The sequence below is a fragment of the Trichomycterus rosablanca genome, chromosome 4, assembly GCF_030014385.1.
Source record: "Trichomycterus rosablanca isolate fTriRos1 chromosome 4, fTriRos1.hap1, whole genome shotgun sequence".
Lineage (NCBI taxonomy): Eukaryota > Metazoa > Chordata > Actinopteri > Siluriformes > Trichomycteridae > Trichomycterus > Trichomycterus rosablanca.
Genome location: NC_085991.1, coordinates 11,413,810 through 11,435,819, shown reverse-complemented (window position 1 = coordinate 11,435,819; position 22,010 = coordinate 11,413,810). Strand labels below are relative to the sequence as shown.

At 51.5% G+C, this 22,010-nt stretch overlaps 55 non-coding genes across 55 annotated transcripts; all 55 read right to left on the bottom strand.

The window, feature by feature from the left end:
* Window positions 1-133: 133 nt before the first annotated feature.
* Window positions 134-324, bottom strand: LOC134313407 (U2 spliceosomal RNA). Its single transcript, XR_010012289.1, has one exon. It is a non-coding gene; the product is annotated as a U2 spliceosomal RNA (small nuclear RNA).
* Window positions 325-441: 117 nt separating this feature from the next.
* Window positions 442-556, bottom strand: LOC134312778 (U5 spliceosomal RNA). The gene has a single exon (XR_010011695.1). It is a non-coding gene; the product is annotated as a U5 spliceosomal RNA (small nuclear RNA).
* Window positions 557-931: 375 nt separating this feature from the next.
* On the bottom strand, window positions 932-1,122 carry LOC134313406 (U2 spliceosomal RNA). Its single transcript, XR_010012288.1, has one exon. It is a non-coding gene; the product is annotated as a U2 spliceosomal RNA (small nuclear RNA).
* A 117-nt stretch (window positions 1,123-1,239) lies between these two features.
* On the bottom strand, window positions 1,240-1,354 carry LOC134312777 (U5 spliceosomal RNA). The gene has a single exon (XR_010011694.1). It is a non-coding gene; the product is annotated as a U5 spliceosomal RNA (small nuclear RNA).
* A 375-nt stretch (window positions 1,355-1,729) lies between these two features.
* On the bottom strand, window positions 1,730-1,920 carry LOC134313405 (U2 spliceosomal RNA). The gene has a single exon (XR_010012287.1). It is a non-coding gene; the product is annotated as a U2 spliceosomal RNA (small nuclear RNA).
* A 117-nt stretch (window positions 1,921-2,037) lies between these two features.
* On the bottom strand, window positions 2,038-2,152 carry LOC134312775 (U5 spliceosomal RNA). Its single transcript, XR_010011692.1, has one exon. It is a non-coding gene; the product is annotated as a U5 spliceosomal RNA (small nuclear RNA).
* A 380-nt stretch (window positions 2,153-2,532) lies between these two features.
* Window positions 2,533-2,723, bottom strand: LOC134313404 (U2 spliceosomal RNA). Its single transcript, XR_010012286.1, has one exon. It is a non-coding gene; the product is annotated as a U2 spliceosomal RNA (small nuclear RNA).
* A 117-nt stretch (window positions 2,724-2,840) lies between these two features.
* Window positions 2,841-2,955, bottom strand: LOC134312774 (U5 spliceosomal RNA). Its single transcript, XR_010011691.1, has one exon. It is a non-coding gene; the product is annotated as a U5 spliceosomal RNA (small nuclear RNA).
* Window positions 2,956-3,330: 375 nt separating this feature from the next.
* Window positions 3,331-3,521, bottom strand: LOC134313403 (U2 spliceosomal RNA). Its single transcript, XR_010012285.1, has one exon. It is a non-coding gene; the product is annotated as a U2 spliceosomal RNA (small nuclear RNA).
* Window positions 3,522-3,638: 117 nt separating this feature from the next.
* LOC134312773 (U5 spliceosomal RNA) lies at window positions 3,639-3,753 on the bottom strand. Its single transcript, XR_010011690.1, has one exon. It is a non-coding gene; the product is annotated as a U5 spliceosomal RNA (small nuclear RNA).
* Window positions 3,754-4,133: 380 nt separating this feature from the next.
* LOC134313402 (U2 spliceosomal RNA) lies at window positions 4,134-4,324 on the bottom strand. The gene has a single exon (XR_010012284.1). It is a non-coding gene; the product is annotated as a U2 spliceosomal RNA (small nuclear RNA).
* Window positions 4,325-4,441: 117 nt separating this feature from the next.
* On the bottom strand, window positions 4,442-4,556 carry LOC134312772 (U5 spliceosomal RNA). Its single transcript, XR_010011689.1, has one exon. It is a non-coding gene; the product is annotated as a U5 spliceosomal RNA (small nuclear RNA).
* A 375-nt stretch (window positions 4,557-4,931) lies between these two features.
* LOC134313401 (U2 spliceosomal RNA) lies at window positions 4,932-5,122 on the bottom strand. Its single transcript, XR_010012283.1, has one exon. It is a non-coding gene; the product is annotated as a U2 spliceosomal RNA (small nuclear RNA).
* Window positions 5,123-5,239: 117 nt separating this feature from the next.
* LOC134312771 (U5 spliceosomal RNA) lies at window positions 5,240-5,354 on the bottom strand. The gene has a single exon (XR_010011688.1). It is a non-coding gene; the product is annotated as a U5 spliceosomal RNA (small nuclear RNA).
* A 380-nt stretch (window positions 5,355-5,734) lies between these two features.
* LOC134313442 (U2 spliceosomal RNA) lies at window positions 5,735-5,925 on the bottom strand. The gene has a single exon (XR_010012322.1). It is a non-coding gene; the product is annotated as a U2 spliceosomal RNA (small nuclear RNA).
* Window positions 5,926-6,042: 117 nt separating this feature from the next.
* Window positions 6,043-6,157, bottom strand: LOC134312958 (U5 spliceosomal RNA). Its single transcript, XR_010011868.1, has one exon. It is a non-coding gene; the product is annotated as a U5 spliceosomal RNA (small nuclear RNA).
* Window positions 6,158-6,536: 379 nt separating this feature from the next.
* On the bottom strand, window positions 6,537-6,727 carry LOC134313400 (U2 spliceosomal RNA). The gene has a single exon (XR_010012282.1). It is a non-coding gene; the product is annotated as a U2 spliceosomal RNA (small nuclear RNA).
* Window positions 6,728-6,844: 117 nt separating this feature from the next.
* Window positions 6,845-6,959, bottom strand: LOC134312770 (U5 spliceosomal RNA). Its single transcript, XR_010011687.1, has one exon. It is a non-coding gene; the product is annotated as a U5 spliceosomal RNA (small nuclear RNA).
* A 379-nt stretch (window positions 6,960-7,338) lies between these two features.
* On the bottom strand, window positions 7,339-7,529 carry LOC134313399 (U2 spliceosomal RNA). Its single transcript, XR_010012281.1, has one exon. It is a non-coding gene; the product is annotated as a U2 spliceosomal RNA (small nuclear RNA).
* Window positions 7,530-7,646: 117 nt separating this feature from the next.
* On the bottom strand, window positions 7,647-7,761 carry LOC134312769 (U5 spliceosomal RNA). Its single transcript, XR_010011686.1, has one exon. It is a non-coding gene; the product is annotated as a U5 spliceosomal RNA (small nuclear RNA).
* Window positions 7,762-8,136: 375 nt separating this feature from the next.
* On the bottom strand, window positions 8,137-8,327 carry LOC134313398 (U2 spliceosomal RNA). Its single transcript, XR_010012280.1, has one exon. It is a non-coding gene; the product is annotated as a U2 spliceosomal RNA (small nuclear RNA).
* Window positions 8,328-8,444: 117 nt separating this feature from the next.
* LOC134312768 (U5 spliceosomal RNA) lies at window positions 8,445-8,559 on the bottom strand. Its single transcript, XR_010011685.1, has one exon. It is a non-coding gene; the product is annotated as a U5 spliceosomal RNA (small nuclear RNA).
* A 380-nt stretch (window positions 8,560-8,939) lies between these two features.
* On the bottom strand, window positions 8,940-9,130 carry LOC134313396 (U2 spliceosomal RNA). The gene has a single exon (XR_010012278.1). It is a non-coding gene; the product is annotated as a U2 spliceosomal RNA (small nuclear RNA).
* A 117-nt stretch (window positions 9,131-9,247) lies between these two features.
* Window positions 9,248-9,362, bottom strand: LOC134312767 (U5 spliceosomal RNA). The gene has a single exon (XR_010011684.1). It is a non-coding gene; the product is annotated as a U5 spliceosomal RNA (small nuclear RNA).
* A 379-nt stretch (window positions 9,363-9,741) lies between these two features.
* LOC134313395 (U2 spliceosomal RNA) lies at window positions 9,742-9,932 on the bottom strand. Its single transcript, XR_010012277.1, has one exon. It is a non-coding gene; the product is annotated as a U2 spliceosomal RNA (small nuclear RNA).
* Window positions 9,933-10,049: 117 nt separating this feature from the next.
* LOC134312766 (U5 spliceosomal RNA) lies at window positions 10,050-10,164 on the bottom strand. Its single transcript, XR_010011683.1, has one exon. It is a non-coding gene; the product is annotated as a U5 spliceosomal RNA (small nuclear RNA).
* A 380-nt stretch (window positions 10,165-10,544) lies between these two features.
* Window positions 10,545-10,735, bottom strand: LOC134313394 (U2 spliceosomal RNA). The gene has a single exon (XR_010012276.1). It is a non-coding gene; the product is annotated as a U2 spliceosomal RNA (small nuclear RNA).
* A 117-nt stretch (window positions 10,736-10,852) lies between these two features.
* Window positions 10,853-10,967, bottom strand: LOC134312764 (U5 spliceosomal RNA). Its single transcript, XR_010011681.1, has one exon. It is a non-coding gene; the product is annotated as a U5 spliceosomal RNA (small nuclear RNA).
* A 379-nt stretch (window positions 10,968-11,346) lies between these two features.
* LOC134313393 (U2 spliceosomal RNA) lies at window positions 11,347-11,537 on the bottom strand. The gene has a single exon (XR_010012275.1). It is a non-coding gene; the product is annotated as a U2 spliceosomal RNA (small nuclear RNA).
* Window positions 11,538-11,654: 117 nt separating this feature from the next.
* LOC134312763 (U5 spliceosomal RNA) lies at window positions 11,655-11,769 on the bottom strand. Its single transcript, XR_010011680.1, has one exon. It is a non-coding gene; the product is annotated as a U5 spliceosomal RNA (small nuclear RNA).
* A 379-nt stretch (window positions 11,770-12,148) lies between these two features.
* Window positions 12,149-12,339, bottom strand: LOC134313392 (U2 spliceosomal RNA). The gene has a single exon (XR_010012274.1). It is a non-coding gene; the product is annotated as a U2 spliceosomal RNA (small nuclear RNA).
* A 117-nt stretch (window positions 12,340-12,456) lies between these two features.
* LOC134312762 (U5 spliceosomal RNA) lies at window positions 12,457-12,571 on the bottom strand. The gene has a single exon (XR_010011679.1). It is a non-coding gene; the product is annotated as a U5 spliceosomal RNA (small nuclear RNA).
* A 379-nt stretch (window positions 12,572-12,950) lies between these two features.
* On the bottom strand, window positions 12,951-13,141 carry LOC134313391 (U2 spliceosomal RNA). The gene has a single exon (XR_010012273.1). It is a non-coding gene; the product is annotated as a U2 spliceosomal RNA (small nuclear RNA).
* Window positions 13,142-13,258: 117 nt separating this feature from the next.
* Window positions 13,259-13,373, bottom strand: LOC134312761 (U5 spliceosomal RNA). The gene has a single exon (XR_010011678.1). It is a non-coding gene; the product is annotated as a U5 spliceosomal RNA (small nuclear RNA).
* A 379-nt stretch (window positions 13,374-13,752) lies between these two features.
* Window positions 13,753-13,943, bottom strand: LOC134313390 (U2 spliceosomal RNA). Its single transcript, XR_010012272.1, has one exon. It is a non-coding gene; the product is annotated as a U2 spliceosomal RNA (small nuclear RNA).
* A 117-nt stretch (window positions 13,944-14,060) lies between these two features.
* Window positions 14,061-14,175, bottom strand: LOC134312760 (U5 spliceosomal RNA). The gene has a single exon (XR_010011677.1). It is a non-coding gene; the product is annotated as a U5 spliceosomal RNA (small nuclear RNA).
* A 379-nt stretch (window positions 14,176-14,554) lies between these two features.
* On the bottom strand, window positions 14,555-14,745 carry LOC134313389 (U2 spliceosomal RNA). Its single transcript, XR_010012271.1, has one exon. It is a non-coding gene; the product is annotated as a U2 spliceosomal RNA (small nuclear RNA).
* A 117-nt stretch (window positions 14,746-14,862) lies between these two features.
* Window positions 14,863-14,977, bottom strand: LOC134312759 (U5 spliceosomal RNA). The gene has a single exon (XR_010011676.1). It is a non-coding gene; the product is annotated as a U5 spliceosomal RNA (small nuclear RNA).
* Window positions 14,978-15,356: 379 nt separating this feature from the next.
* LOC134313388 (U2 spliceosomal RNA) lies at window positions 15,357-15,547 on the bottom strand. The gene has a single exon (XR_010012270.1). It is a non-coding gene; the product is annotated as a U2 spliceosomal RNA (small nuclear RNA).
* Window positions 15,548-15,664: 117 nt separating this feature from the next.
* Window positions 15,665-15,779, bottom strand: LOC134312998 (U5 spliceosomal RNA). The gene has a single exon (XR_010011906.1). It is a non-coding gene; the product is annotated as a U5 spliceosomal RNA (small nuclear RNA).
* A 381-nt stretch (window positions 15,780-16,160) lies between these two features.
* LOC134313387 (U2 spliceosomal RNA) lies at window positions 16,161-16,351 on the bottom strand. The gene has a single exon (XR_010012269.1). It is a non-coding gene; the product is annotated as a U2 spliceosomal RNA (small nuclear RNA).
* Window positions 16,352-16,468: 117 nt separating this feature from the next.
* Window positions 16,469-16,583, bottom strand: LOC134312758 (U5 spliceosomal RNA). The gene has a single exon (XR_010011675.1). It is a non-coding gene; the product is annotated as a U5 spliceosomal RNA (small nuclear RNA).
* A 381-nt stretch (window positions 16,584-16,964) lies between these two features.
* LOC134313441 (U2 spliceosomal RNA) lies at window positions 16,965-17,155 on the bottom strand. Its single transcript, XR_010012321.1, has one exon. It is a non-coding gene; the product is annotated as a U2 spliceosomal RNA (small nuclear RNA).
* A 117-nt stretch (window positions 17,156-17,272) lies between these two features.
* LOC134312757 (U5 spliceosomal RNA) lies at window positions 17,273-17,387 on the bottom strand. The gene has a single exon (XR_010011674.1). It is a non-coding gene; the product is annotated as a U5 spliceosomal RNA (small nuclear RNA).
* Window positions 17,388-17,767: 380 nt separating this feature from the next.
* LOC134313440 (U2 spliceosomal RNA) lies at window positions 17,768-17,958 on the bottom strand. Its single transcript, XR_010012320.1, has one exon. It is a non-coding gene; the product is annotated as a U2 spliceosomal RNA (small nuclear RNA).
* A 117-nt stretch (window positions 17,959-18,075) lies between these two features.
* Window positions 18,076-18,190, bottom strand: LOC134312756 (U5 spliceosomal RNA). The gene has a single exon (XR_010011673.1). It is a non-coding gene; the product is annotated as a U5 spliceosomal RNA (small nuclear RNA).
* Window positions 18,191-18,570: 380 nt separating this feature from the next.
* LOC134313438 (U2 spliceosomal RNA) lies at window positions 18,571-18,761 on the bottom strand. The gene has a single exon (XR_010012319.1). It is a non-coding gene; the product is annotated as a U2 spliceosomal RNA (small nuclear RNA).
* Window positions 18,762-18,878: 117 nt separating this feature from the next.
* LOC134312755 (U5 spliceosomal RNA) lies at window positions 18,879-18,993 on the bottom strand. Its single transcript, XR_010011672.1, has one exon. It is a non-coding gene; the product is annotated as a U5 spliceosomal RNA (small nuclear RNA).
* Window positions 18,994-19,372: 379 nt separating this feature from the next.
* LOC134313385 (U2 spliceosomal RNA) lies at window positions 19,373-19,563 on the bottom strand. The gene has a single exon (XR_010012267.1). It is a non-coding gene; the product is annotated as a U2 spliceosomal RNA (small nuclear RNA).
* Window positions 19,564-19,680: 117 nt separating this feature from the next.
* Window positions 19,681-19,795, bottom strand: LOC134312753 (U5 spliceosomal RNA). Its single transcript, XR_010011670.1, has one exon. It is a non-coding gene; the product is annotated as a U5 spliceosomal RNA (small nuclear RNA).
* A 380-nt stretch (window positions 19,796-20,175) lies between these two features.
* On the bottom strand, window positions 20,176-20,369 carry LOC134313465 (U2 spliceosomal RNA). The gene has a single exon (XR_010012342.1). It is a non-coding gene; the product is annotated as a U2 spliceosomal RNA (small nuclear RNA).
* A 117-nt stretch (window positions 20,370-20,486) lies between these two features.
* LOC134312752 (U5 spliceosomal RNA) lies at window positions 20,487-20,601 on the bottom strand. Its single transcript, XR_010011669.1, has one exon. It is a non-coding gene; the product is annotated as a U5 spliceosomal RNA (small nuclear RNA).
* Window positions 20,602-20,982: 381 nt separating this feature from the next.
* LOC134313437 (U2 spliceosomal RNA) lies at window positions 20,983-21,173 on the bottom strand. The gene has a single exon (XR_010012318.1). It is a non-coding gene; the product is annotated as a U2 spliceosomal RNA (small nuclear RNA).
* A 117-nt stretch (window positions 21,174-21,290) lies between these two features.
* LOC134312751 (U5 spliceosomal RNA) lies at window positions 21,291-21,405 on the bottom strand. The gene has a single exon (XR_010011668.1). It is a non-coding gene; the product is annotated as a U5 spliceosomal RNA (small nuclear RNA).
* Window positions 21,406-21,785: 380 nt separating this feature from the next.
* On the bottom strand, window positions 21,786-21,976 carry LOC134313436 (U2 spliceosomal RNA). The gene has a single exon (XR_010012317.1). It is a non-coding gene; the product is annotated as a U2 spliceosomal RNA (small nuclear RNA).
* Window positions 21,977-22,010: the final 34 nt, after the last annotated feature.

Here is a 22,010-nt window from a genome sequence, read left to right as displayed (position 1 = left end):
AGCGCAAAAGGACCGAGGAAACCCCGGGCCTAGGCTAGGCAAAGGTCTAAGGCGCCGTACCCCTAATCCCAACAGCTTTCCAGCAGGGGCCAGTCACCAGCATTCGTCAATTACTCTTTCGTTTGACCGTTTATGAGGGTGCACCGTGCCAGGAGGCAATGCAATACCTGGTCGATGCGTGGAGTGGACTGAGCAAGCCCCTCTTCCGACTCCCAGGCCTAAAAATCCATTTAATATATGGTCCTCGGGTAGAGGACGTATCAGATATTAAACTGATAAGAACAGATACTACACTTGATCTTAGCCAAAAGGCCGAGAAGCGATAACCTGAAATAGGCGCCGGGCCACGGGCCCTACCTTTTGAGGGTCCGGACTAGTGGACGGCGCTGACCGGCCGCCTTCACGCCCACACACCTTCTGTCATTCCACCAGCAAAAGAGCAGCTTTGCAAAGACAAAGCCTTCAAAAAATAAGTTGAACTTGTCAACGTTCCTCTCCACGGAAATCTTTAGTAAAAGGCGAAAGATTTGTACGTGAATGAAGAGAAACTCCAGCCCTGCTCGCCTGTCGCCCAGGCCTCCGTAGGCCACCGGCCGCTCAAGGAAGAGGGCTCGAGGTAGAGCGACGAAAACCTGCAGCAAAAGCGCCCTTGGGTCGTCGGGTGGGTGACGAGGCAGCACAGCCTTTGCCTGGAGAAACACAGGGTGGGGGAAAATTAAGTTTTTCGCCTTTTCTTTTTTTTTTTTTTTTTAAGTAAAATGGAGGGAAAATGAAAAAGCGGGAAAAGCGGGACTCCCTAGCGCAAAAGGACCGAGGAAACCCCGGGCCTAGGCTAGGCAAAGGTCTTAGGCGCCGTACCCCTAATCCCAACAGCTTTCCAGCAGGGGCCAGTCACCAGCATTCGTCAATTACTCTTTCGTTTGACCGTTTATGAGGGTGCACCGTGCCAGGAGGCAATGCAATACCTGGTCGATGCGTGGAGTGGACTGAGCAAGCCCCTCTTCCGACTCCCAGGCCTAAAAATCCATTTAATATATGGTCCTCGGGTAGAGGACGTATCAGATATTAAACTGATAAGAACAGATACTACACTTGATCTTAGCCAAAAGGCCGAGAAGCGATAACCTGAAATAGGCGCCGGGCCACGGGCCCTACCTTTTGAGGGTCCGGACTAGTGGACGGCGCTGACCGGCCGCCTTCACGCCCACACACCTTCTGTCATTCCACCAGCAAAAGAGCAGCTTTGCAAAGACAAAGCCTTCAAAAAATAAGTTGAACTTGTCAACGTTCCTCTCCACGGAAATCTTTAGTAAAAGGCGAAAGATTTGTACGTGAATGAAGAGAAACTCCAGCCCTGCTCGCCTGTCGCCCAGGCCTCCGTAGGCCACCGGCCGCTCAAGGAAGAGGGCTCGAGGTAGAGCGACGAAAACCTGCAGCAAAAGCGCCCTTGGGTCGTCGGGTGGGTGACGAGGCAGCACAGCCTTTGCCTGGAGAAACACAGGGTGGGGGAAAATTAAGTTTTTCGCCTTTTCTTTTTTTTTTTTTTTTTAAGTAAAATGGAGGGAAAATGAAAAAGCGGGAAAAGCGGGACTCCCTAGCGCAAAAGGACCGAGGAAACCCCGGGCCTAGGCTAGGCAAAGGTCTAAGGCGCCGTACCCCTAATCCCAACAGCTTTCCAGCAGGGGCCAGTCACCAGCATTCGTCAATTACTCTTTCGTTTGACCGTTTATGAGGGTGCACCGTGCCAGGAGGCAATGCAATACCTGGTCGATGCGTGGAGTGGACTGAGCAAGCCCCTCTTCCGACTCCCAGGCCTAAAAATCCATTTAATATATGGTCCTCGGGTAGAGGACGTATCAGATATTAAACTGATAAGAACAGATACTACACTTGATCTTAGCCAAAAGGCCGAGAAGCGATAACCTGAAATAGGCGCCGGGCCACGGGCCCTACCTTTTGAGGGTCCGGACTAGTGGACGGCGCTGACCGGCCGCCTTCACGCCCACACACCTTCTGTCATTCCACCAGCAAAAGAGCAGCTTTGCAAAGACAAAGCCTTCAAAAAATAAGTTGAACTTGTCAACGTTCCTCTCCACGGAAATCTTTAGTAAAAGGCGAAAGATTTGTACGTGAATGAAGAGAAACTCCAGCCCTGCTCGCCTGTCGCCCAGGCCTCCGTAGGCCACCGGCCGCTCAAGGAAGAGGGCTCGAGGTAGAGCGACGAAAACCTGCAGCAAAAGCGCCCTTGGGTCGTCGGGTGGGTGACGAGGCAGCACAGCCTTTGCCTGGAGAAACACAGGGTGGGGGAAAATTAAGTCTTTCGCCTTTTTTTTTTTTTTTTTTTTTTTTTTTAAGTAAAATGGAGGGAAAATGAAAAAGCGGGAAAAGCGGGACTCCCTAGCGCAAAAGGACCGAGGAAACCCCGGGCCTAGGCTAGGCAAAGGTCTAAGGCGCCGTACCCCTAATCCCAACAGCTTTCCAGCAGGGGCCAGTCACCAGCATTCGTCAATTACTCTTTCGTTTGACCGTTTATGAGGGTGCACCGTGCCAGGAGGCAATGCAATACCTGGTCGATGCGTGGAGTGGACTGAGCAAGCCCCTCTTCCGACTCCCAGGCCTAAAAATCCATTTAATATATGGTCCTCGGGTAGAGGACGTATCAGATATTAAACTGATAAGAACAGATACTACACTTGATCTTAGCCAAAAGGCCGAGAAGCGATAACCTGAAATAGGCGCCGGGCCACGGGCCCTACCTTTTGAGGGTCCGGACTAGTGGACGGCGCTGACCGGCCGCCTTCACGCCCACACACCTTCTGTCATTCCACCAGCAAAAGAGCAGCTTTGCAAAGACAAAGCCTTCAAAAAATAAGTTGAACTTGTCAACGTTCCTCTCCACGGAAATCTTTAGTAAAAGGCGAAAGATTTGTACGTGAATGAAGAGAAACTCCAGCCCTGCTCGCCTGTCGCCCAGGCCTCCGTAGGCCACCGGCCGCTCAAGGAAGAGGGCTCGAGGTAGAGCGACGAAAACCTGCAGCAAAAGCGCCCTTGGGTCGTCGGGTGGGTGACGAGGCAGCACAGCCTTTGCCTGGAGAAACACAGGGTGGGGGAAAATTAAGTTTTTCGCCTTTTCTTTTTTTTTTTTTTTTTAAGTAAAATGGAGGGAAAATGAAAAAGCGGGAAAAGCGGGACTCCCTAGCGCAAAAGGACCGAGGAAACCCCGGGCCTAGGCTAGGCAAAGGTCTAAGGCGCCGTACCCCTAATCCCAACAGCTTTCCAGCAGGGGCCAGTCACCAGCATTCGTCAATTACTCTTTCGTTTGACCGTTTATGAGGGTGCACCGTGCCAGGAGGCAATGCAATACCTGGTCGATGCGTGGAGTGGACTGAGCAAGCCCCTCTTCCGACTCCCAGGCCTAAAAATCCATTTAATATATGGTCCTCGGGTAGAGGACGTATCAGATATTAAACTGATAAGAACAGATACTACACTTGATCTTAGCCAAAAGGCCGAGAAGCGATAACCTGAAATAGGCGCCGGGCCACGGGCCCTACCTTTTGAGGGTCCGGACTAGTGGACGGCGCTGACCGGCCGCCTTCACGCCCACACACCTTCTGTCATTCCACCAGCAAAAGAGCAGCTTTGCAAAGACAAAGCCTTCAAAAAATAAGTTGAACTTGTCAACGTTCCTCTCCACGGAAATCTTTAGTAAAAGGCGAAAGATTTGTACGTGAATGAAGAGAAACTCCAGCCCTGCTCGCCTGTCGCCCAGGCCTCCGTAGGCCACCGGCCGCTCAAGGAAGAGGGCTCGAGGTAGAGCGACGAAAACCTGCAGCAAAAGCGCCCTTGGGTCGTCGGGTGGGTGACGAGGCAGCACAGCCTTTGCCTGGAGAAACACAGGGTGGGGGAAAATTAAGTCTTTCGCCTTTTTTTTTTTTTTTTTTTTTTTTTTTAAGTAAAATGGAGGGAAAATGAAAAAGCGGGAAAAGCGGGACTCCCTAGCGCAAAAGGACCGAGGAAACCCCGGGCCTAGGCTAGGCAAAGGTCTAAGGCGCCGTACCCCTAATCCCAACAGCTTTCCAGCAGGGGCCAGTCACCAGCATTCGTCAATTACTCTTTCGTTTGACCGTTTATGAGGGTGCACCGTGCCAGGAGGCAATGCAATACCTGGTCGATGCGTGGAGTGGACTGAGCAAGCCCCTCTTCCGACTCCCAGGCCTAAAAATCCATTTAATATATGGTCCTCGGGTAGAGGACGTATCAGATATTAAACTGATAAGAACAGATACTACACTTGATCTTAGCCAAAAGGCCGAGAAGCGATAACCTGAAATAGGCGCCGGGCCACGGGCCCTACCTTTTGAGGGTCCGGACTAGTGGACGGCGCTGACCGGCCGCCTTCACGCCCACACACCTTCTGTCATTCCACCAGCAAAAGAGCAGCTTTGCAAAGACAAAGCCTTCAAAAAATAAGTTGAACTTGTCAACGTTCCTCTCCACGGAAATCTTTAGTAAAAGGCGAAAGATTTGTACGTGAATGAAGAGAAACTCCAGCCCTGCTCGCCTGTCGCCCAGGCCTCCGTAGGCCACCGGCCGCTCAAGGAAGAGGGCTCGAGGTAGAGCGACGAAAACCTGCAGCAAAAGCGCCCTTGGGTCGTCGGGTGGGTGACGAGGCAGCACAGCCTTTGCCTGGAGAAACACAGGGTGGGGGAAAATTAAGTTTTTCGCCTTTTCTTTTTTTTTTTTTTTTTAAGTAAAATGGAGGGAAAATGAAAAAGCGGGAAAAGCGGGACTCCCTAGCGCAAAAGGACCGAGGAAACCCCGGGCCTAGGCTAGGCAAAGGTCTTAGGCGCCGTACCCCTAATCCCAACAGCTTTCCAGCAGGGGCCAGTCACCAGCATTCGTCAATTACTCTTTCGTTTGACCGTTTATGAGGGTGCACCGTGCCAGGAGGCAATGCAATACCTGGTCGATGCGTGGAGTGGACTGAGCAAGCCCCTCTTCCGACTCCCAGGCCTAAAAATCCATTTAATATATGGTCCTCGGGTAGAGGACGTATCAGATATTAAACTGATAAGAACAGATACTACACTTGATCTTAGCCAAAAGGCCGAGAAGCGATAACCTGAAATAGGCGCCGGGCCACGGGCCCTACCTTTTGAGGATCCGGACTAGTGGACGGCGCTGACCGGCCGCCTTCACGCCCACACACCTTCTGTCATTCCACCAGCAAAAGAGCAGCTTTGCAAAGACAAAGCCTTCAAAAAATAAGTTGAACTTGTCAACGTTCCTCTCCACGGAAATCTTTAGTAAAAGGCGAAAGATTTGTACGTGAATGAAGAGAAACTCCAGCCCTGCTCGCCGGTCGCCCAGGCCTCCGTAGGCCACCGGCCGCTCAAGGAAGAGGGCTCGAGGTAGAGCGACGAAAACCTGCAGCAAAAGCGCCCTTGGGTCGTCGGGTGGGTGACGAGGCAGCACAGCCTTTGCCTGGAGAAACACAGGGTGGGGGAAAATTAAGTCTTTCGCCTTTTTTTTTTTTTTTTTTTTTTTTTTTAAGTAAAATGGAGGGAAAATGAAAAAGCGGGAAAAGCGGGACTCCCTAGCGCAAAAGGACCGAGGAAACCCCGGGCCTAGGCTAGGCAAAGGTCTAAGGCGCCGTACCCCTAATCCCAACAGCTTTCCAGCAGGGGCCAGTCACCAGCATTCGTCAATTACTCTTTCGTTTGACCGTTTATGAGGGTGCACCGTGACAGGAGGCAATGCAATACCTGGTCGATGCGTGGAGTGGACGGAGCAAGCCCCTCTTCCGACTCCCAGGCCTAAAAATCCATTTAATATATGGTCCTCGGGTAGAGGACGTATCAGATATTAAACTGATAAGAACAGATACTACACTTGATCTTAGCCAAAAGGCCGAGAAGCGATAACCTGAAATAGGCGCCGGGCCACTGGCCCTACCTTTTGAGGATCCGGACTAGTGGACGGCGCTGACCGGCCGCCTTCACGCCCACACACCTTCTGTCATTCCACCAGCAAAAGAGCAGCTTTGCAAAGACAAAGCCTTCAAAAAATAAGTTGAACTTGTCAACGTTCCTCTCCACGGAAATCTTTAGTAAAAGGCGAAAGATTTGTACATGAATGAAGAGAAACTCCAGCCCTGCTCGCCGGTCGCCCAGGCCTCCGTAGGCCACCGGCCGCTCAAGGAAGAGGGCTCGAGGTAGAGCGACGAAAACCTGCAGCAAAAGCGCCCTTGGGTCGTCGGGTGGGTGACGAGGCAGCACAGCCTTTGCCTGGAGAAACACAGGGTGGGGGAAAATTAAGTCTTTCGCCTTTTTTTTTTTTTTTTTTTTTTTTTTAAGTAAAATGGAGGGAAAATGAAAAAGCGGGAAAAGCGGGACTCCCTAGCGCAAAAGGACCGAGGAAACCCCGGGCCTAGGCTAGGCAAAGGTCTAAGGCGCCGTACCCCTAATCCCAACAGCTTTCCAGCAGGGGCCAGTCACCAGCATTCGTCAATTACTCTTTCGTTTGACCGTTTATGAGGGTGCACCGTGCCAGGAGGCAATGCAATACCTGGTCGATGCGTGGAGTGGACTGAGCAAGCCCCTCTTCCGACTCCCAGGCCTAAAAATCCATTTAATATATGGTCCTCGGGTAGAGGACGTATCAGATATTAAACTGATAAGAACAGATACTACACTTGATCTTAGCCAAAAGGCCGAGAAGCGATAACCTGAAATAGGCGCCGGGCCACGGGCCCTACCTTTTGAGGATCCGGACTAGTGGACGGCGCTGACCGGCCGCCTTCACGCCCACACACCTTCTGTCATTCCACCAGCAAAAGAGCAGCTTTGCAAAGACAAAGCCTTCAAAAAATAAGTTGAACTTGTCAACGTTCCTCTCCACGGAAATCTTTAGTAAAAGGCGAAAGATTTGTACGTGAATGAAGAGAAACTCCAGCCCTGCTCGCCGGTCGCCCAGGCCTCCGTAGGCCACCGGCCGCTCAAGGAAGAGGGCTCGAGGTAGAGCGACGAAAACCTGCAGCAAAAGCGCCCTTGGGTCGTCGGGTGGGTGACGAGGCAGCACAGCCTTTGCCTGGAGAAACACAGGGTGGGGGAAAATTAAGTCTTTCGCCTTTTTTTTTTTTTTTTTTTTTTTTTTAAGTAAAATGGAGGGAAAATGAAAAAGCGGGAAAAGCGGGACTCCCTAGCGCAAAAGGACCGAGGAAACCCCGGGCCTAGGCTAGGCAAAGGTCTAAGGCGCCGTACCCCTAATCCCAACAGCTTTCCAGCAGGGGCCAGTCACCAGCATTCGTCAATTACTCTTTCGTTTGACCGTTTATGAGGGTGCACCGTGCCAGGAGGCAATGCAATACCTGGTCGATGCGTGGAGTGGACTGAGCAAGCCCCTCTTCCGACTCCCAGGCCTAAAAATCCATTTAATATATGGTCCTCGGGTAGAGGACGTATCAGATATTAAACTGATAAGAACAGATACTACACTTGATCTTAGCCAAAAGGCCGAGAAGCGATAACCTGAAATAGGCGCCGGGCCACGGGCCCTACCTTTTGAGGGTCCGGACTAGTGGACGGCGCTGACCGGCCGCCTTCACGCCCACACACCTTCTGTCATTCCACCAGCAAAAGAGCAGCTTTGCAAAGACAAAGCCTTCAAAAAATAAGTTGAACTTGTCAACGTTCCTCTCCACGGAAATCTTTAGTAAAAGGCGAAAGATTTGTACGTGAATGAAGAGAAACTCCAGCCCTGCTCGCCTGTCGCCCAGGCCTCCGTAGGCCACCGGCCGCTCAAGGAAGAGGGCTCGAGGTAGAGCGACGAAAACCTGCAGCAAAAGCGCCCTTGGGTCGTCGGGTGGGTGACGAGGCAGCACAGCCTTTGCCTGGAGAAACACAGGGTGGGGGAAAATTAAGTTTTTCGCCTTTTCTTTTTTTTTTTTTTTTTAAGTAAAATGGAGGGAAAATGAAAAAGCGGGAAAAGCGGGACTCCCTAGCGCAAAAGGACCGAGGAAACCCCGGGCCTAGGCTAGGCAAAGGTCTAAGGCGCCGTACCCCTAATCCCAACAGCTTTCCAGCAGGGGCCAGTCACCAGCATTCGTCAATTACTCTTTCGTTTGACCGTTTATGAGGGTGCACCGTGCCAGGAGGCAATGCAATACCTGGTCGATGCGTGGAGTGGACTGAGCAAGCCCCTCTTCCGACTCCCAGGCCTAAAAATCCATTTAATATATGGTCCTCGGGTAGAGGACGTATCAGATATTAAACTGATAAGAACAGATACTACACTTGATCTTAGCCAAAAGGCCGAGAAGCGATAACCTGAAATAGGCGCCGGGCCACGGGCCCTACCTTTTGAGGGTCCGGACTAGTGGACGGCGCTGACCGGCCGCCTTCACGCCCACACACCTTCTGTCATTCCACCAGCAAAAGAGCAGCTTTGCAAAGACAAAGCCTTCAAAAAATAAGTTGAACTTGTCAACGTTCCTCTCCACGGAAATCTTTAGTAAAAGGCGAAAGATTTGTACGTGAATGAAGAGAAACTCCAGCCCTGCTCGCCTGTCGCCCAGGCCTCCGTAGGCCACCGGCCGCTCAAGGAAGAGGGCTCGAGGTAGAGCGACGAAAACCTGCAGCAAAAGCGCCCTTGGGTCGTCGGGTGGGTGACGAGGCAGCACAGCCTTTGCCTGGAGAAACACAGGGTGGGGGAAAATTAAGTCTTTCGCCTTTTTTTTTTTTTTTTTTTTTTTTTTTAAGTAAAATGGAGGGAAAATGAAAAAGCGGGAAAAGCGGGACTCCCTAGCGCAAAAGGACCGAGGAAACCCCGGGCCTAGGCTAGGCAAAGGTCTAAGGCGCCGTACCCCTAATCCCAACAGCTTTCCAGCAGGGGCCAGTCACCAGCATTCGTCAATTACTCTTTCGTTTGACCGTTTATGAGGGTGCACCGTGCCAGGAGGCAATGCAATACCTGGTCGATGCGTGGAGTGGACTGAGCAAGCCCCTCTTCCGACTCCCAGGCCTAAAAATCCATTTAATATATGGTCCTCGGGTAGAGGACGTATCAGATATTAAACTGATAAGAACAGATACTACACTTGATCTTAGCCAAAAGGCCGAGAAGCGATAACCTGAAATAGGCGCCGGGCCACGGGCCCTACCTTTTGAGGATCCGGACTAGTGGACGGCGCTGACCGGCCGCCTTCACGCCCACACACCTTCTGTCATTCCACCAGCAAAAGAGCAGCTTTGCAAAGACAAAGCCTTCAAAAAATAAGTTGAACTTGTCAACGTTCCTCTCCACGGAAATCTTTAGTAAAAGGCGAAAGATTTGTACGTGAATGAAGAGAAACTCCAGCCCTGCTCGCCGGTCGCCCAGGCCTCCGTAGGCCACCGGCCGCTCAAGGAAGAGGGCTCGAGGTAGAGCGACGAAAACCTGCAGCAAAAGCGCCCTTGGGTCGTCGGGTGGGTGACGAGGCAGCACAGCCTTTGCCTGGAGAAACACAGGGTGGGGGAAAATTAAGTCTTTCGCCTTTTTTTTTTTTTTTTTTTTTTTTTTAAGTAAAATGGAGGGAAAATGAAAAAGCGGGAAAAGCGGGACTCCCTAGCGCAAAAGGACCGAGGAAACCCCGGGCCTAGGCTAGGCAAAGGTCTAAGGCGCCGTACCCCTAATCCCAACAGCTTTCCAGCAGGGGCCAGTCACCAGCATTCGTCAATTACTCTTTCGTTTGACCGTTTATGAGGGTGCACCGTGCCAGGAGGCAATGCAATACCTGGTCGATGCGTGGAGTGGACTGAGCAAGCCCCTCTTCCGACTCCCAGGCCTAAAAATCCATTTAATATATGGTCCTCGGGTAGAGGACGTATCAGATATTAAACTGATAAGAACAGATACTACACTTGATCTTAGCCAAAAGGCCGAGAAGCGATAACCTGAAATAGGCGCCGGGCCACGGGCCCTACCTTTTGAGGGTCCGGACTAGTGGACGGCGCTGACCGGCCGCCTTCACGCCCACACACCTTCTGTCATTCCACCAGCAAAAGAGCAGCTTTGCAAAGACAAAGCCTTCAAAAAATAAGTTGAACTTGTCAACGTTCCTCTCCACGGAAATCTTTAGTAAAAGGCGAAAGATTTGTACGTGAATGAAGAGAAACTCCAGCCCTGCTCGCCTGTCGCCCAGGCCTCCGTAGGCCACCGGCCGCTCAAGGAAGAGGGCTCGAGGTAGAGCGACGAAAACCTGCAGCAAAAGCGCCCTTGGGTCGTCGGGTGGGTGACGAGGCAGCACAGCCTTTGCCTGGAGAAACACAGGGTGGGGGAAAATTAAGTCTTTCGCCTTTTTTTTTTTTTTTTTTTTTTTTTTTAAGTAAAATGGAGGGAAAATGAAAAAGCGGGAAAAGCGGGACTCCCTAGCGCAAAAGGACCGAGGAAACCCCGGGCCTAGGCTAGGCAAAGGTCTAAGGCGCCGTACCCCTAATCCCAACAGCTTTCCAGCAGGGGCCAGTCACCAGCATTCGTCAATTACTCTTTCGTTTGACCGTTTATGAGGGTGCACCGTGCCAGGAGGCAATGCAATACCTGGTCGATGCGTGGAGTGGACTGAGCAAGCCCCTCTTCCGACTCCCAGGCCTAAAAATCCATTTAATATATGGTCCTCGGGTAGAGGACGTATCAGATATTAAACTGATAAGAACAGATACTACACTTGATCTTAGCCAAAAGGCCGAGAAGCGATAACCTGAAATAGGCGCCGGGCCACGGGCCCTACCTTTTGAGGATCCGGACTAGTGGACGGCGCTGACCGGCCGCCTTCACGCCCACACACCTTCTGTCATTCCACCAGCAAAAGAGCAGCTTTGCAAAGACAAAGCCTTCAAAAAATAAGTTGAACTTGTCAACGTTCCTCTCCACGGAAATCTTTAGTAAAAGGCGAAAGATTTGTACGTGAATGAAGAGAAACTCCAGCCCTGCTCGCCGGTCGCCCAGGCCTCCGTAGGCCACCGGCCGCTCAAGGAAGAGGGCTCGAGGTAGAGCGACGAAAACCTGCAGCAAAAGCGCCCTTGGGTCGTCGGGTGGGTGACGAGGCAGCACAGCCTTTGCCTGGAGAAACACAGGGTGGGGGAAAATTAAGTCTTTCGCCTTTTTTTTTTTTTTTTTTTTTTTTTTAAGTAAAATGGAGGGAAAATGAAAAAGCGGGAAAAGCGGGACTCCCTAGCGCAAAAGGACCGAGGAAACCCCGGGCCTAGGCTAGGCAAAGGTCTAAGGCGCCGTACCCCTAATCCCAACAGCTTTCCAGCAGGGGCCAGTCACCAGCATTCGTCAATTACTCTTTCGTTTGACCGTTTATGAGGGTGCACCGTGCCAGGAGGCAATGCAATACCTGGTCGATGCGTGGAGTGGACTGAGCAAGCCCCTCTTCCGACTCCCAGGCCTAAAAATCCATTTAATATATGGTCCTCGGGTAGAGGACGTATCAGATATTAAACTGATAAGAACAGATACTACACTTGATCTTAGCCAAAAGGCCGAGAAGCGATAACCTGAAATAGGCGCCGGGCCACGGGCCCTACCTTTTGAGGGTCCGGACTAGTGGACGGCGCTGACCGGCCGCCTTCACGCCCACACACCTTCTGTCATTCCACCAGCAAAAGAGCAGCTTTGCAAAGACAAAGCCTTCAAAAAATAAGTTGAACTTGTCAACGTTCCTCTCCACGGAAATCTTTAGTAAAAGGCGAAAGATTTGTACGTGAATGAAGAGAAACTCCAGCCCTGCTCGCCTGTCGCCCAGGCCTCCGTAGGCCACCGGCCGCTCAAGGAAGAGGGCTCGAGGTAGAGCGACGAAAACCTGCAGCAAAAGCGCCCTTGGGTCGTCGGGTGGGTGACGAGGCAGCACAGCCTTTGCCTGGAGAAACACAGGGTGGGGGAAAATTAAGTCTTTCGCCTTTTTTTTTTTTTTTTTTTTTTTTTTAAGTAAAATGGAGGGAAAATGAAAAAGCGGGAAAAGCGGGACTCCCTAGCGCAAAAGGACCGAGGAAACCCCGGGCCTAGGCTAGGCAAAGGTCTAAGGCGCCGTACCCCTAATCCCAACAGCTTTCCAGCAGGGGCCAGTCACCAGCATTCGTCAATTACTCTTTCGTTTGACCGTTTATGAGGGTGCACCGTGCCAGGAGGCAATGCAATACCTGGTCGATGCGTGGAGTGGACTGAGCAAGCCCCTCTTCCGACTCCCAGGCCTAAAAATCCATTTAATATATGGTCCTCGGGTAGAGGACGTATCAGATATTAAACTGATAAGAACAGATACTACACTTGATCTTAGCCAAAAGGCCGAGAAGCGATAACCTGAAATAGGCGCCGGGCCACGGGCCCTACCTTTTGAGGATCCGGACTAGTGGACGGCGCTGACCGGCCGCCTTCACGCCCACACACCTTCTGTCATTCCACCAGCAAAAGAGCAGCTTTGCAAAGACAAAGCCTTCAAAAAATAAGTTGAACTTGTCAACGTTCCTCTCCACGGAAATCTTTAGTAAAAGGCGAAAGATTTGTACGTGAATGAAGAGAAACTCCAGCCCTGCTCGCCTGTCGCCCAGGCCTCCGTAGGCCACCGGCCGCTCAAGGAAGAGGGCTCGAGGTAGAGCGACGAAAACCTGCAGCAAAAGCGCCCTTGGGTCGTCGGGTGGGTGACGAGGCAGCACAGCCTTTGCCTGGAGAAACACAGGGTGGGGGAAAATTAAGTCTTTCGCCTTTTTTTTTTTTTTTTTTTTTTTTTTAAGTAAAATGGAGGGAAAATGAAAAAGCGGGAAAAGCGGGACTCCCTAGCGCAAAAGGACCGAGGAAACCCCGGGCCTAGGCTAGGCAAAGGTCTAAGGCGCCGTACCCCTAATCCCAACAGCTTTCCAGCAGGGGCCAGTCACCAGCATTCGTCAATTACTCTTTCGTTTGACCGTTTATGAGGGTGCACCGTGCCAGGAGGCAATGCAATACCTGGTCGATGCGTGGAGTGGACTGAGCAAGCCCCTCTTCCGACTCCCAGGCCTAAAAATCCATTTAATATATGGTCCTCGGGTAGAGGACGTATCAGATATTAAACTGATAAGAACAGATACTACACTTGATCTTAGCCAAAAGGCCGAGAAGCGATAACCTGAAATAGGCGCCGGGCCACGGGCCCTACCTTTTGAGGATCCGGACTAGTGGACGGCGCTGACCGGCCGCCTTCACGCCCACACACCTTCTGTCATTCCACCAGCAAAAGAGCAGCTTTGCAAAGACAAAGCCTTCAAAAAATAAGTTGAACTTGTCAACGTTCCTCTCCACGGAAATCTTTAGTAAAAGGCGAAAGATTTGTACGTGAATGAAGAGAAACTCCAGCCCTGCTCGCCGGTCGCCCAGGCCTCCGTAGGCCACCGGCCGCTCAAGGAAGAGGGCTCGAGGTAGAGCGACGAAAACCTGCAGCAAAAGCGCCCTTGGGTCGTCGGGTGGGTGACGAGGCAGCACAGCCTTTGCCTGGAGAAACACAGGGTGGGGGAAAATTAAGTCTTTCGCCTTTTTTTTTTTTTTTTTTTTTTTTTTAAGTAAAATGGAGGGAAAATGAAAAAGCGGGAAAAGCGGGACTTCCTAGCGCAAAAGGACCGAGGAAACCCCGGGCCTAGGCTAGGCAAAGGTCTAAGGCGCCGTACCCCTAATCCCAACAGCTTTCCAGCAGGGGCCAGTCACCAGCATTCGTCAATTACTCTTTCGTTTGACCGTTTATGAGGGTGCACCGTGCCAGGAGGCAATGCAATACCTGGTCGATGCGTGGAGTGGACTGAGCAAGCCCCTCTTCCGACTCCCAGGCCTAAAAATCCATTTAATATATGGTCCTCGGGTAGAGGACGTATCAGATATTAAACTGATAAGAACAGATACTACACTTGATCTTAGCCAAAAGGCCGAGAAGCGATAACCTGAAATAGGCGCCGGGCCACGGGCCCTACCTTTTGAGGATCCGGACTAGTGGACGGCGCTGACCGGCCGCCTTCACGCCCACACACCTTCTGTCATTCCACCAGCAAAAGAGCAGCTTTGCAAAGACAAAGCCTTCAAAAAATAAGTTGAACTTGTCAACGTTCCTCTCCACGGAAATCTTTAGTAAAAGGCGAAAGATTTGTACGTGAATGAAGAGAAACTCCAGCCCTGCTCGCCGGTCGCCCAGGCCTCCGTAGGCCACCGGCCGCTCAAGGAAGAGGGCTCGAGGTAGAGCGACGAAAACCTGCAGCAAAAGCGCCCTTGGGTCGTCGGGTGGGTGACGAGGCAGCACAGCCTTTGCCTGGAGAAACACAGGGTGGGGGAAAATTAAGTCTTTCGCCTTTTTTTTTTTTTTTTTTTTTTTTTTAAGTAAAATGGAGGGAAAATGAAAAAGCGGGAAAAGCGGGACTCCCTAGCGCAAAAGGACCGAGGAAACCCCGGGCCTAGGCTAGGCAAAGGTCTAAGGCGCCGTACCCCTAATCCCAACAGCTTTCCAGCAGGGGCCAGTCACCAGCATTCGTCAATTACTCTTTCGTTTGACCGTTTATGAGGGTGCACCGTGCCAGGAGGCAATGCAATACCTGGTCGATGCGTGGAGTGGACTGAGCAAGCCCCTCTTCCGACTCCCAGGCCTAAAAATCCATTTAATATATGGTCCTCGGGTAGAGGACGTATCAGATATTAAACTGATAAGAACAGATACTACACTTGATCTTAGCCAAAAGGCCGAGAAGCGATAACCTGAAATAGGCGCCGGGCCACGGGCCCTACCTTTTGAGGATCCGGACTAGTGGACGGCGCTGACCGGCCGCCTTCACGCCCACACACCTTCTGTCATTCCACCAGCAAAAGAGCAGCTTTGCAAAGACAAAGCCTTCAAAAAATAAGTTGAACTTGTCAACGTTCCTCTCCACGGAAATCTTTAGTAAAAGGCGAAAGATTTGTACGTGAATGAAGAGAAACTCCAGCCCTGCTCGCCTGTCGCCCAGGCCTCCGTAGGCCACCGGCCGCTCAAGGAAGAGGGCTCGAGGTAGAGCGACGAAAACCTGCAGCAAAAGCGCCCTTGGGTCGTCGGGTGGGTGACGAGGCAGCACAGCCTTTGCCTGGAGAAACACAGGGTGGGGGAAAATTAAGTCTTTCGCCTTTTTTTTTTTTTTTTTTTTTTTTTTAAGTAAAATGGAGGGAAAATGAAAAAGCGGGAAAAGCGGGACTCCCTAGCGCAAAAGGACCGAGGAAACCCCGGGCCTAGGCTAGGCAAAGGTCTAAGGCGCCGTACCCCTAATCCCAACAGCTTTCCAGCAGGGGCCAGTCACCAGCATTCGTCAATTACTCTTTCGTTTGACCGTTTATGAGGGTGCACCGTGCCAGGAGGCAATGCAATACCTGGTCGATGCGTGGAGTGGACTGAGCAAGCCCCTCTTCCGACTCCCAGGCCTAAAAATCCATTTAATATATGGTCCTCGGGTAGAGGACGTATCAGATATTAAACTGATAAGAACAGATACTACACTTGATCTTAGCCAAAAGGCCGAGAAGCGATAACCTGAAATAGGCGCCGGGCCACGGGCCCTACCTTTTGAGGATCCGGACTAGTGGACGGCGCTGACCGGCCGCCTTCACGCCCACACACCTTCTGTCATTCCACCAGCAAAAGAGCAGCTTTGCAAAGACAAAGCCTTCAAAAAATAAGTTGAACTTGTCAACGTTCCTCTCCACGGAAATCTTTAGTAAAAGGCGAAAGATTTGATCTGTCTCGCGTGTGTACTCCAGCCCTGCTCGCCGGTCGCCCAGGCCTCCGTAGGCCACCGGCCGCTCAAGGAAGAGGGCTCGAGGTAGAGCGACGAAAACCTGCAGCAAAAGCGCCCTTGGGTCGTCGGGTGGGTGACGAGGCAGCACAGCCTTTGCCTGGAGAAACACAGGGTGGGGGAAAATTAAGTCTTTCGCCTTTTTTTTTTTTTTTTTTTTTTTTTTTTAAGTAAAATGGAGGGAAAATGAAAAAGCGGGAAAAGCGGGACTCCCTAGCGCAAAAGGACCGAGGAAACCCCGGGCCTAGGCTAGGCAAAGGTCTAAGGCGCCGTACCCCTAATCCCAACAGCTTTCCAGCAGGGGCCAGTCACCAGCATTCGTCAATTACTCTTTCGTTTGACCGTTTATGAGGGTGCACCGTGCCAGGAGGCAATGCAATACCTGGTCGATGCGTGGAGTGGACTGAGCAAGCCCCTCTTCCGACTCCCAGGCCTAAAAATCCATTTAATATATGGTCCTCGGGTAGAGGACGTATCAGATATTAAACTGATAAGAACAGATACTACACTTGATCTTAGCCAAAAGGCCGAGAAGCGATAACCTGAAATAGGCGCCGGGCCACGGGCCCTACCTTTTGAGGATCCGGACTAGTGGACGGCGCTGACCGGCCGCCTTCACGCCCACACACCTTCTGTCATTCCACCAGCAAAAGAGCAGCTTTGCAAAGACAAAGCCTTCAAAAAATAAGTTGAACTTGTCAACGTTCCTCTCCACGGAAATCTTTAGTAAAAGGCGAAAGATTTGTACGTGAATGAAGAGAAACTCCAGCCCTGCTCGCCGGTCGCCCAGGCCTCCGTAGGCCACCGGCCGCTCAAGGAAGAGGGCTCGAGGTAGAGCGACGAAAACCTGCAGCAAAAGCGCCCTTGGGTCGTCGGGTGGGTGACGAGGCAGCACAGCCTTTGCCTGGAGAAACACAGGGTGGGGGAAAATTAAGTCTTTCGCCTTTTTTTTTTTTTTTTTTTTTTTTTTTTAAGTAAAATGGAGGGAAAATGAAAAAGCGGGAAAAGCGGGACTCCCTAGCGCAAAAGGACCGAGGAAACCCCGGGCCTAGGCTAGGCAAAGGTCTAAGGCGCCGTACCCCTAATCCCAACAGCTTTCCAGCAGGGGCCAGTCACCAGCATTCGTCAATTACTCTTTCGTTTGACCGTTTATGAGGGTGCACCGTGACAGGAGGCAATGCAATACCTGGTCGATGCGTGGAGTGGACGGAGCAAGCCCCTCTTCCGACTCCCAGGCCTAAAAATCCATTTAATATATGGTCCTCGGGTAGAGGACGTATCAGATATTAAACTGATAAGAACAGATACTACACTTGATCTTAGCCAAAAGGCCGAGAAGCGATAACCTGAAATAGGCGCCGGGCCACTGGCCCTACCTTTTGAGGATCCGGACTAGTGGACGGCGCTGACCGGCCGCCTTCACGCCCACACACCTTCTGTCATTCCACCAGCAAAAGAGCAGCTTTGCAAAGACAAAGCCTTCAAAAAATAAGTTGAACTTGTCAACGTTCCTCTCCACGGAAATCTTTAGTAAAAGGCGAAAGATTTGTACGTGAATGAAGAGAAACTCCAGCCCTGCTCGCCGGTCGCCCAGGCCTCCGTAGGCCACCGGCCGCTCAAGGAAGAGGGCTCGAGGTAGAGCGACGAAAACCTGCAGCAAAAGCGCCCTTGGGTCGTCGGGTGGGTGACGAGGCAGCACAGCCTTTGCCTGGAGAAACACAGGGTGGGGGAAAATTAAGTCTTTCGCCTTTTTTTTTTTTTTTTTTTTTTTTTTTAAGTAAAATGGAGGGAAAATGAAAAAGCGGGAAAAGCGGGACTCCCTAGCGCAAAAGGACCGAGGAAACCCCGGGCCTAGGCTAGGCAAAGGTCTAAGGCGCCGTACCCCTAATCCCAACAGCTTTCCAGCAGGGGCCAGTCACCAGCATTCGTCAATTACTCTTTCGTTTGACCGTTTATGAGGGTGCACCGTGACAGGAGGCAATGCAATACCTGGTCGATGCGTGGAGTGGACGGAGCAAGCCCCTCTTCCGACTCCCAGGCCTAAAAATCCATTTAATATATGGTCCTCGGGTAGAGGACGTATCAGATATTAAACTGATAAGAACAGATACTACACTTGATCTTAGCCAAAAGGCCGAGAAGCGATAACCTGAAATAGGCGCCGGGCCACTGGCCCTACCTTTTGAGGATCCGGACTAGTGGACGGCGCTGACCGGCCGCCTTCACGCCCACACACCTTCTGTCATTCCACCAGCAAAAGAGCAGCTTTGCAAAGACAAAGCCTTCAAAAAATAAGTTGAACTTGTCAACGTTCCTCTCCACGGAAATCTTTAGTAAAAGGCGAAAGATTTGTACGTGAATGAAGAGAAACTCCAGCCCTGCTCGCCGGTCGCCCAGGCCTCCGTAGGCCACCGGCCGCTCAAGGAAGAGGGCTCGAGGTAGAGCGACGAAAACCTGCAGCAAAAGCGCCCTTGGGTCGTCGGGTGGGTGACGAGGCAGCACAGCCTTTGCCTGGAGAAACACAGGGTGGGGGAAAATTAAGTCTTTCGCCTTTTTTTTTTTTTTTTTTTTTTTTTTTTAAGTAAAATGGAGGGAAAATGAAAAAGCGGGAAAGCGGGACTCCCTAGCGCAAAAGGACCGAGGAAACCCCGGGCCTAGGCTAGGCAAAGGTCTAAGGCGCCGTACCCCTAATCCCAACAGCTTTCCAGCAGGGGCCAGTCACCAGCATTCGTCAATTACTCTTTCGTTTGACCGTTTATGAGGGTGCACCGTGACAGGAGGCAATGCAATACCTGGTCGATGCGTGGAGTGGACGGAGCAAGCCCCTCTTCCGACTCCCAGGCCTAAAAATCCATTTAATATATGGTCCTCGGGTAGAGGACGTATCAGATATTAAACTGATAAGAACAGATACTACACTTGATCTTAGCCAAAAGGCCGAGAAGCGATAACCTGAAATAGGCGCCGGGCCACTGGCCCTACCTTTTGAGGATCCGGACTAGTGGACGGCGCTGACCGGCCGCCTTCACGCCCACACACCTTCTGTCATTCCACCAGCAAAAGAGCAGCTTTGCAAAGACAAAGCCTTCAAAAAATAAGTTGAACTTGTCAACGTTCCTCTCCACGGAAATCTTTAGTAAAAGGCGAAAGATTTGTACGTGAATGAAGAGAAACTCCAGCCCTGCTCGCCGGTCGCCCAGGCCTCCGTAGGCCACCGGCCGCTCAAGGAAGAGGGCTCGAGGTAGAGCGACGAAAACCTGCAGCAAAAGCGCCCTTGGGTCGTCGGGTGGGTGACGAGGCAGCACAGCCTTTGCCTGGAGAAACACAGGGTGGGGGAAAATTAAGTCTTTCGCCTTTTTTTTTTTTTTTTTTTTTTTTTTAAGTAAAATGGAGGGAAAATGAAAAAGCGGAAAAAGCGGGACTCCCTAGCGCAAAAGGACCGAGGAAACCCCGGGCCTAGGCTAGGCAAAGGTCTAAGGCGCCGTACCCCTAATCCCAACAGCTTTCCAGCAGGGGCCAGTCACCAGCATTCGTCAATTACTCTTTCGTTTGACCGTTTATGAGGGTGCACCGTGCCAGGAGGCAATGCAATACCTGGTCGATGCGTGGAGTGGACTGAGCAAGCCCCTCTTCCGACTCCCAGGCCTAAAAATCCATTTAATATATGGTCCTCGGGTAGAGGACGTATCAGATATTAAACTGATAAGAACAGATACTACACTTGATCTTAGCCAAAAGGCCGAGAAGCGATAACCTGAAATAGGCGCCGGGCCACGGGCCCTACCTTTTGAGGATCCGGACTAGTGGACGGCGCTGACCGGCCGCCTTCACGCCCACACACCTTCTGTCATTCCACCAGCAAAAGAGCAGCTTTGCAAAGACAAAGCCTTCAAAAAATAAGTTGAACTTGTCAACGTTCCTCTCCACGGAAATCTTTAGTAAAAGGCGAAAGATTTGTACGTGAATGAAGAGAAACTCCAGCCCTGCTCGCCGGTCGCCCAGGCCTCCGTAGGCCACCGGCCGCTCAAGGAAGAGGGCTCGAGGTAGAGCGACGAAAACCTGCAGCAAAAGCGCCCTTGGGTCGTCGGGTGGGTGACGAGGCAGCACAGCCTTTGCCTGGAGAAACACAGGGTGGGGGAAAATTAAGTCTTTCGCCTTTTTTTTTTTTTTTTTTTTTTTTTTTAAGTAAAATGGAGGGAAAATGAAAAAGCGGGAAAAGCGGGACTCCCTAGCGCAAAAGGACCGAGGAAACCCCGGGCCTAGGCTAGGCAAAGGTCTAAGGCGCCGTACCCCTAATCCCAACAGCTTTCCAGCAGGGGCCAGTCACCAGCATTCGTCAATTACTCTTTCGTTTGACCGTTTATGAGGGTGCACCGTGACAGGAGGCAATGCAATACCTGGTCGATGCGTGGAGTGGACGGAGCAAGCCCCTCTTCCGACTCCCAGGCCTAAAAATCCATTTAATATATGGTCCTCGGGTAGAGGACGTATCAGATATTAAACTGATAAGAACAGATATCTGTCTCGCGTGTGTTAGCCAAAAGGCCGAGAAGCGATAACCTGAAATAGGCGCCGGGCCACTGGCCCTACCTTTTGAGGATCCGGACTAGTGGACGGCGCTGACCGGCCGCCTTCACGCCCACACACCTTCTGTCATTCCACCAGCAAAAGAGCAGCTTTGCAAAGACAAAGCCTTCAAAAAATAAGTTGAACTTGTCAACGTTCCTCTCCACGGAAATCTTTAGTAAAAGGCGAAAGATTTGTACGTGAATGAAGAGAAACTCCAGCCCTGCTCGCCGGTCGCCCAGGCCTCCGTAGGCCACCGGCCGCTCAAGGAAGAGGGCTCGAGGTAGAGCGACGAAAACCTGCAGCAAAAGCGCCCTTGGGTCGTCGGGTGGGTGACGAGGCAGCACAGCCTTTGCCTGGAGAAACACAGGGTGGGGGAAAATTAAGTCTTTCGCCTTTTTTTTTTTTTTTTTTTTTTTTTTTTAAGTAAAATGGAGGGAAAATGAAAAAGCGGGAAAAGCGGGACTCCCTAGCGCAAAAGGACCGAGGAAACCCCGGGCCTAGGCTAGGCAAAGGTCTAAGGCGCCGTACCCCTAATCCCAACAGCTTTCCAGCAGGGGCCAGTCACCAGCATTCGTCAATTACTCTTTCGTTTGACCGTTTATGAGGGTGCACCGTGACAGGAGGCAATGCAATACCTGGTCGATGCGTGGAGTGGACGGAGCAAGCCCCTCTTCCGACTCCCAGGCCTAAAAATCCATTTAATATATGGTCCTCGGGTAGAGGACGTATCAGATATTAAACTGATAAGAACAGATACTACACTTGATCTTAGCCAAAAGGCCGAGAAGCGATAACCTGAAATAGGCGCCGGGCCACTGGCCCTACCTTTTGAGGATCCGGACTAGTGGACGGCGCTGACCGGCCGCCTTCACGCCCACACACCTTCTGTCATTCCACCAGCAAAAGAGCAGCTTTGCAAAGACAAAGCCTTCAAAAAATAAGTTGAACTTGTCAACGTTCCTCTCCACGGAAATCTTTAGTAAAAGGCGAAAGATTTGTACGTGAATGAAGAGAAACTCCAGCCCTGCTCGCCGGTCGCCCAGGCCTCCGTAGGCCACCGGCCGCTCAAGGAAGAGGGCTCGAGGTAGAGCGACGAAAACCTGCAGCAAAAGCGCCCTTGGGTCGTCGGGTGGGTGACGAGGCAGCACAGCCTTTGCCTGGAGAAACACAGGGTGGGGGAAAATTAAGTCTTTCGCCTTTTTTTTTTTTTTTTTTTTTTTTTTTTAAGTAAAATGGAGGGAAAATGAAAAAGCGGGAAAAGCGGACTCCCTAGCGCAAAAGGACCGAGGAAACCCCGGGCCTAGGCTAGGCAAAGGTCTAAGGCGCCGTACCCCTAATCCCAACAGCTTTCCAGCAGGGGCCAGTCACCAGCATTCGTCAATTACTCTTTCGTTTGACCGTTTATGAGGGTGCACCGTGACAGGAGGCAATGCAATACCTGGTCGATGCGTGGAGTGGACGGAGCAAGCCCCTCTTCCGACTCCCAGGCCTAAAAATCCATTTAATATATGGTCCTCGGGTAGAGGACGTATCAGATATTAAACTGATAAGAACAGATACTACACTTGATCTTAGCCAAAAGGCCGAGAAGCGATAACCTGAAATAGGCGCCATCTGTCTCGCATGTGT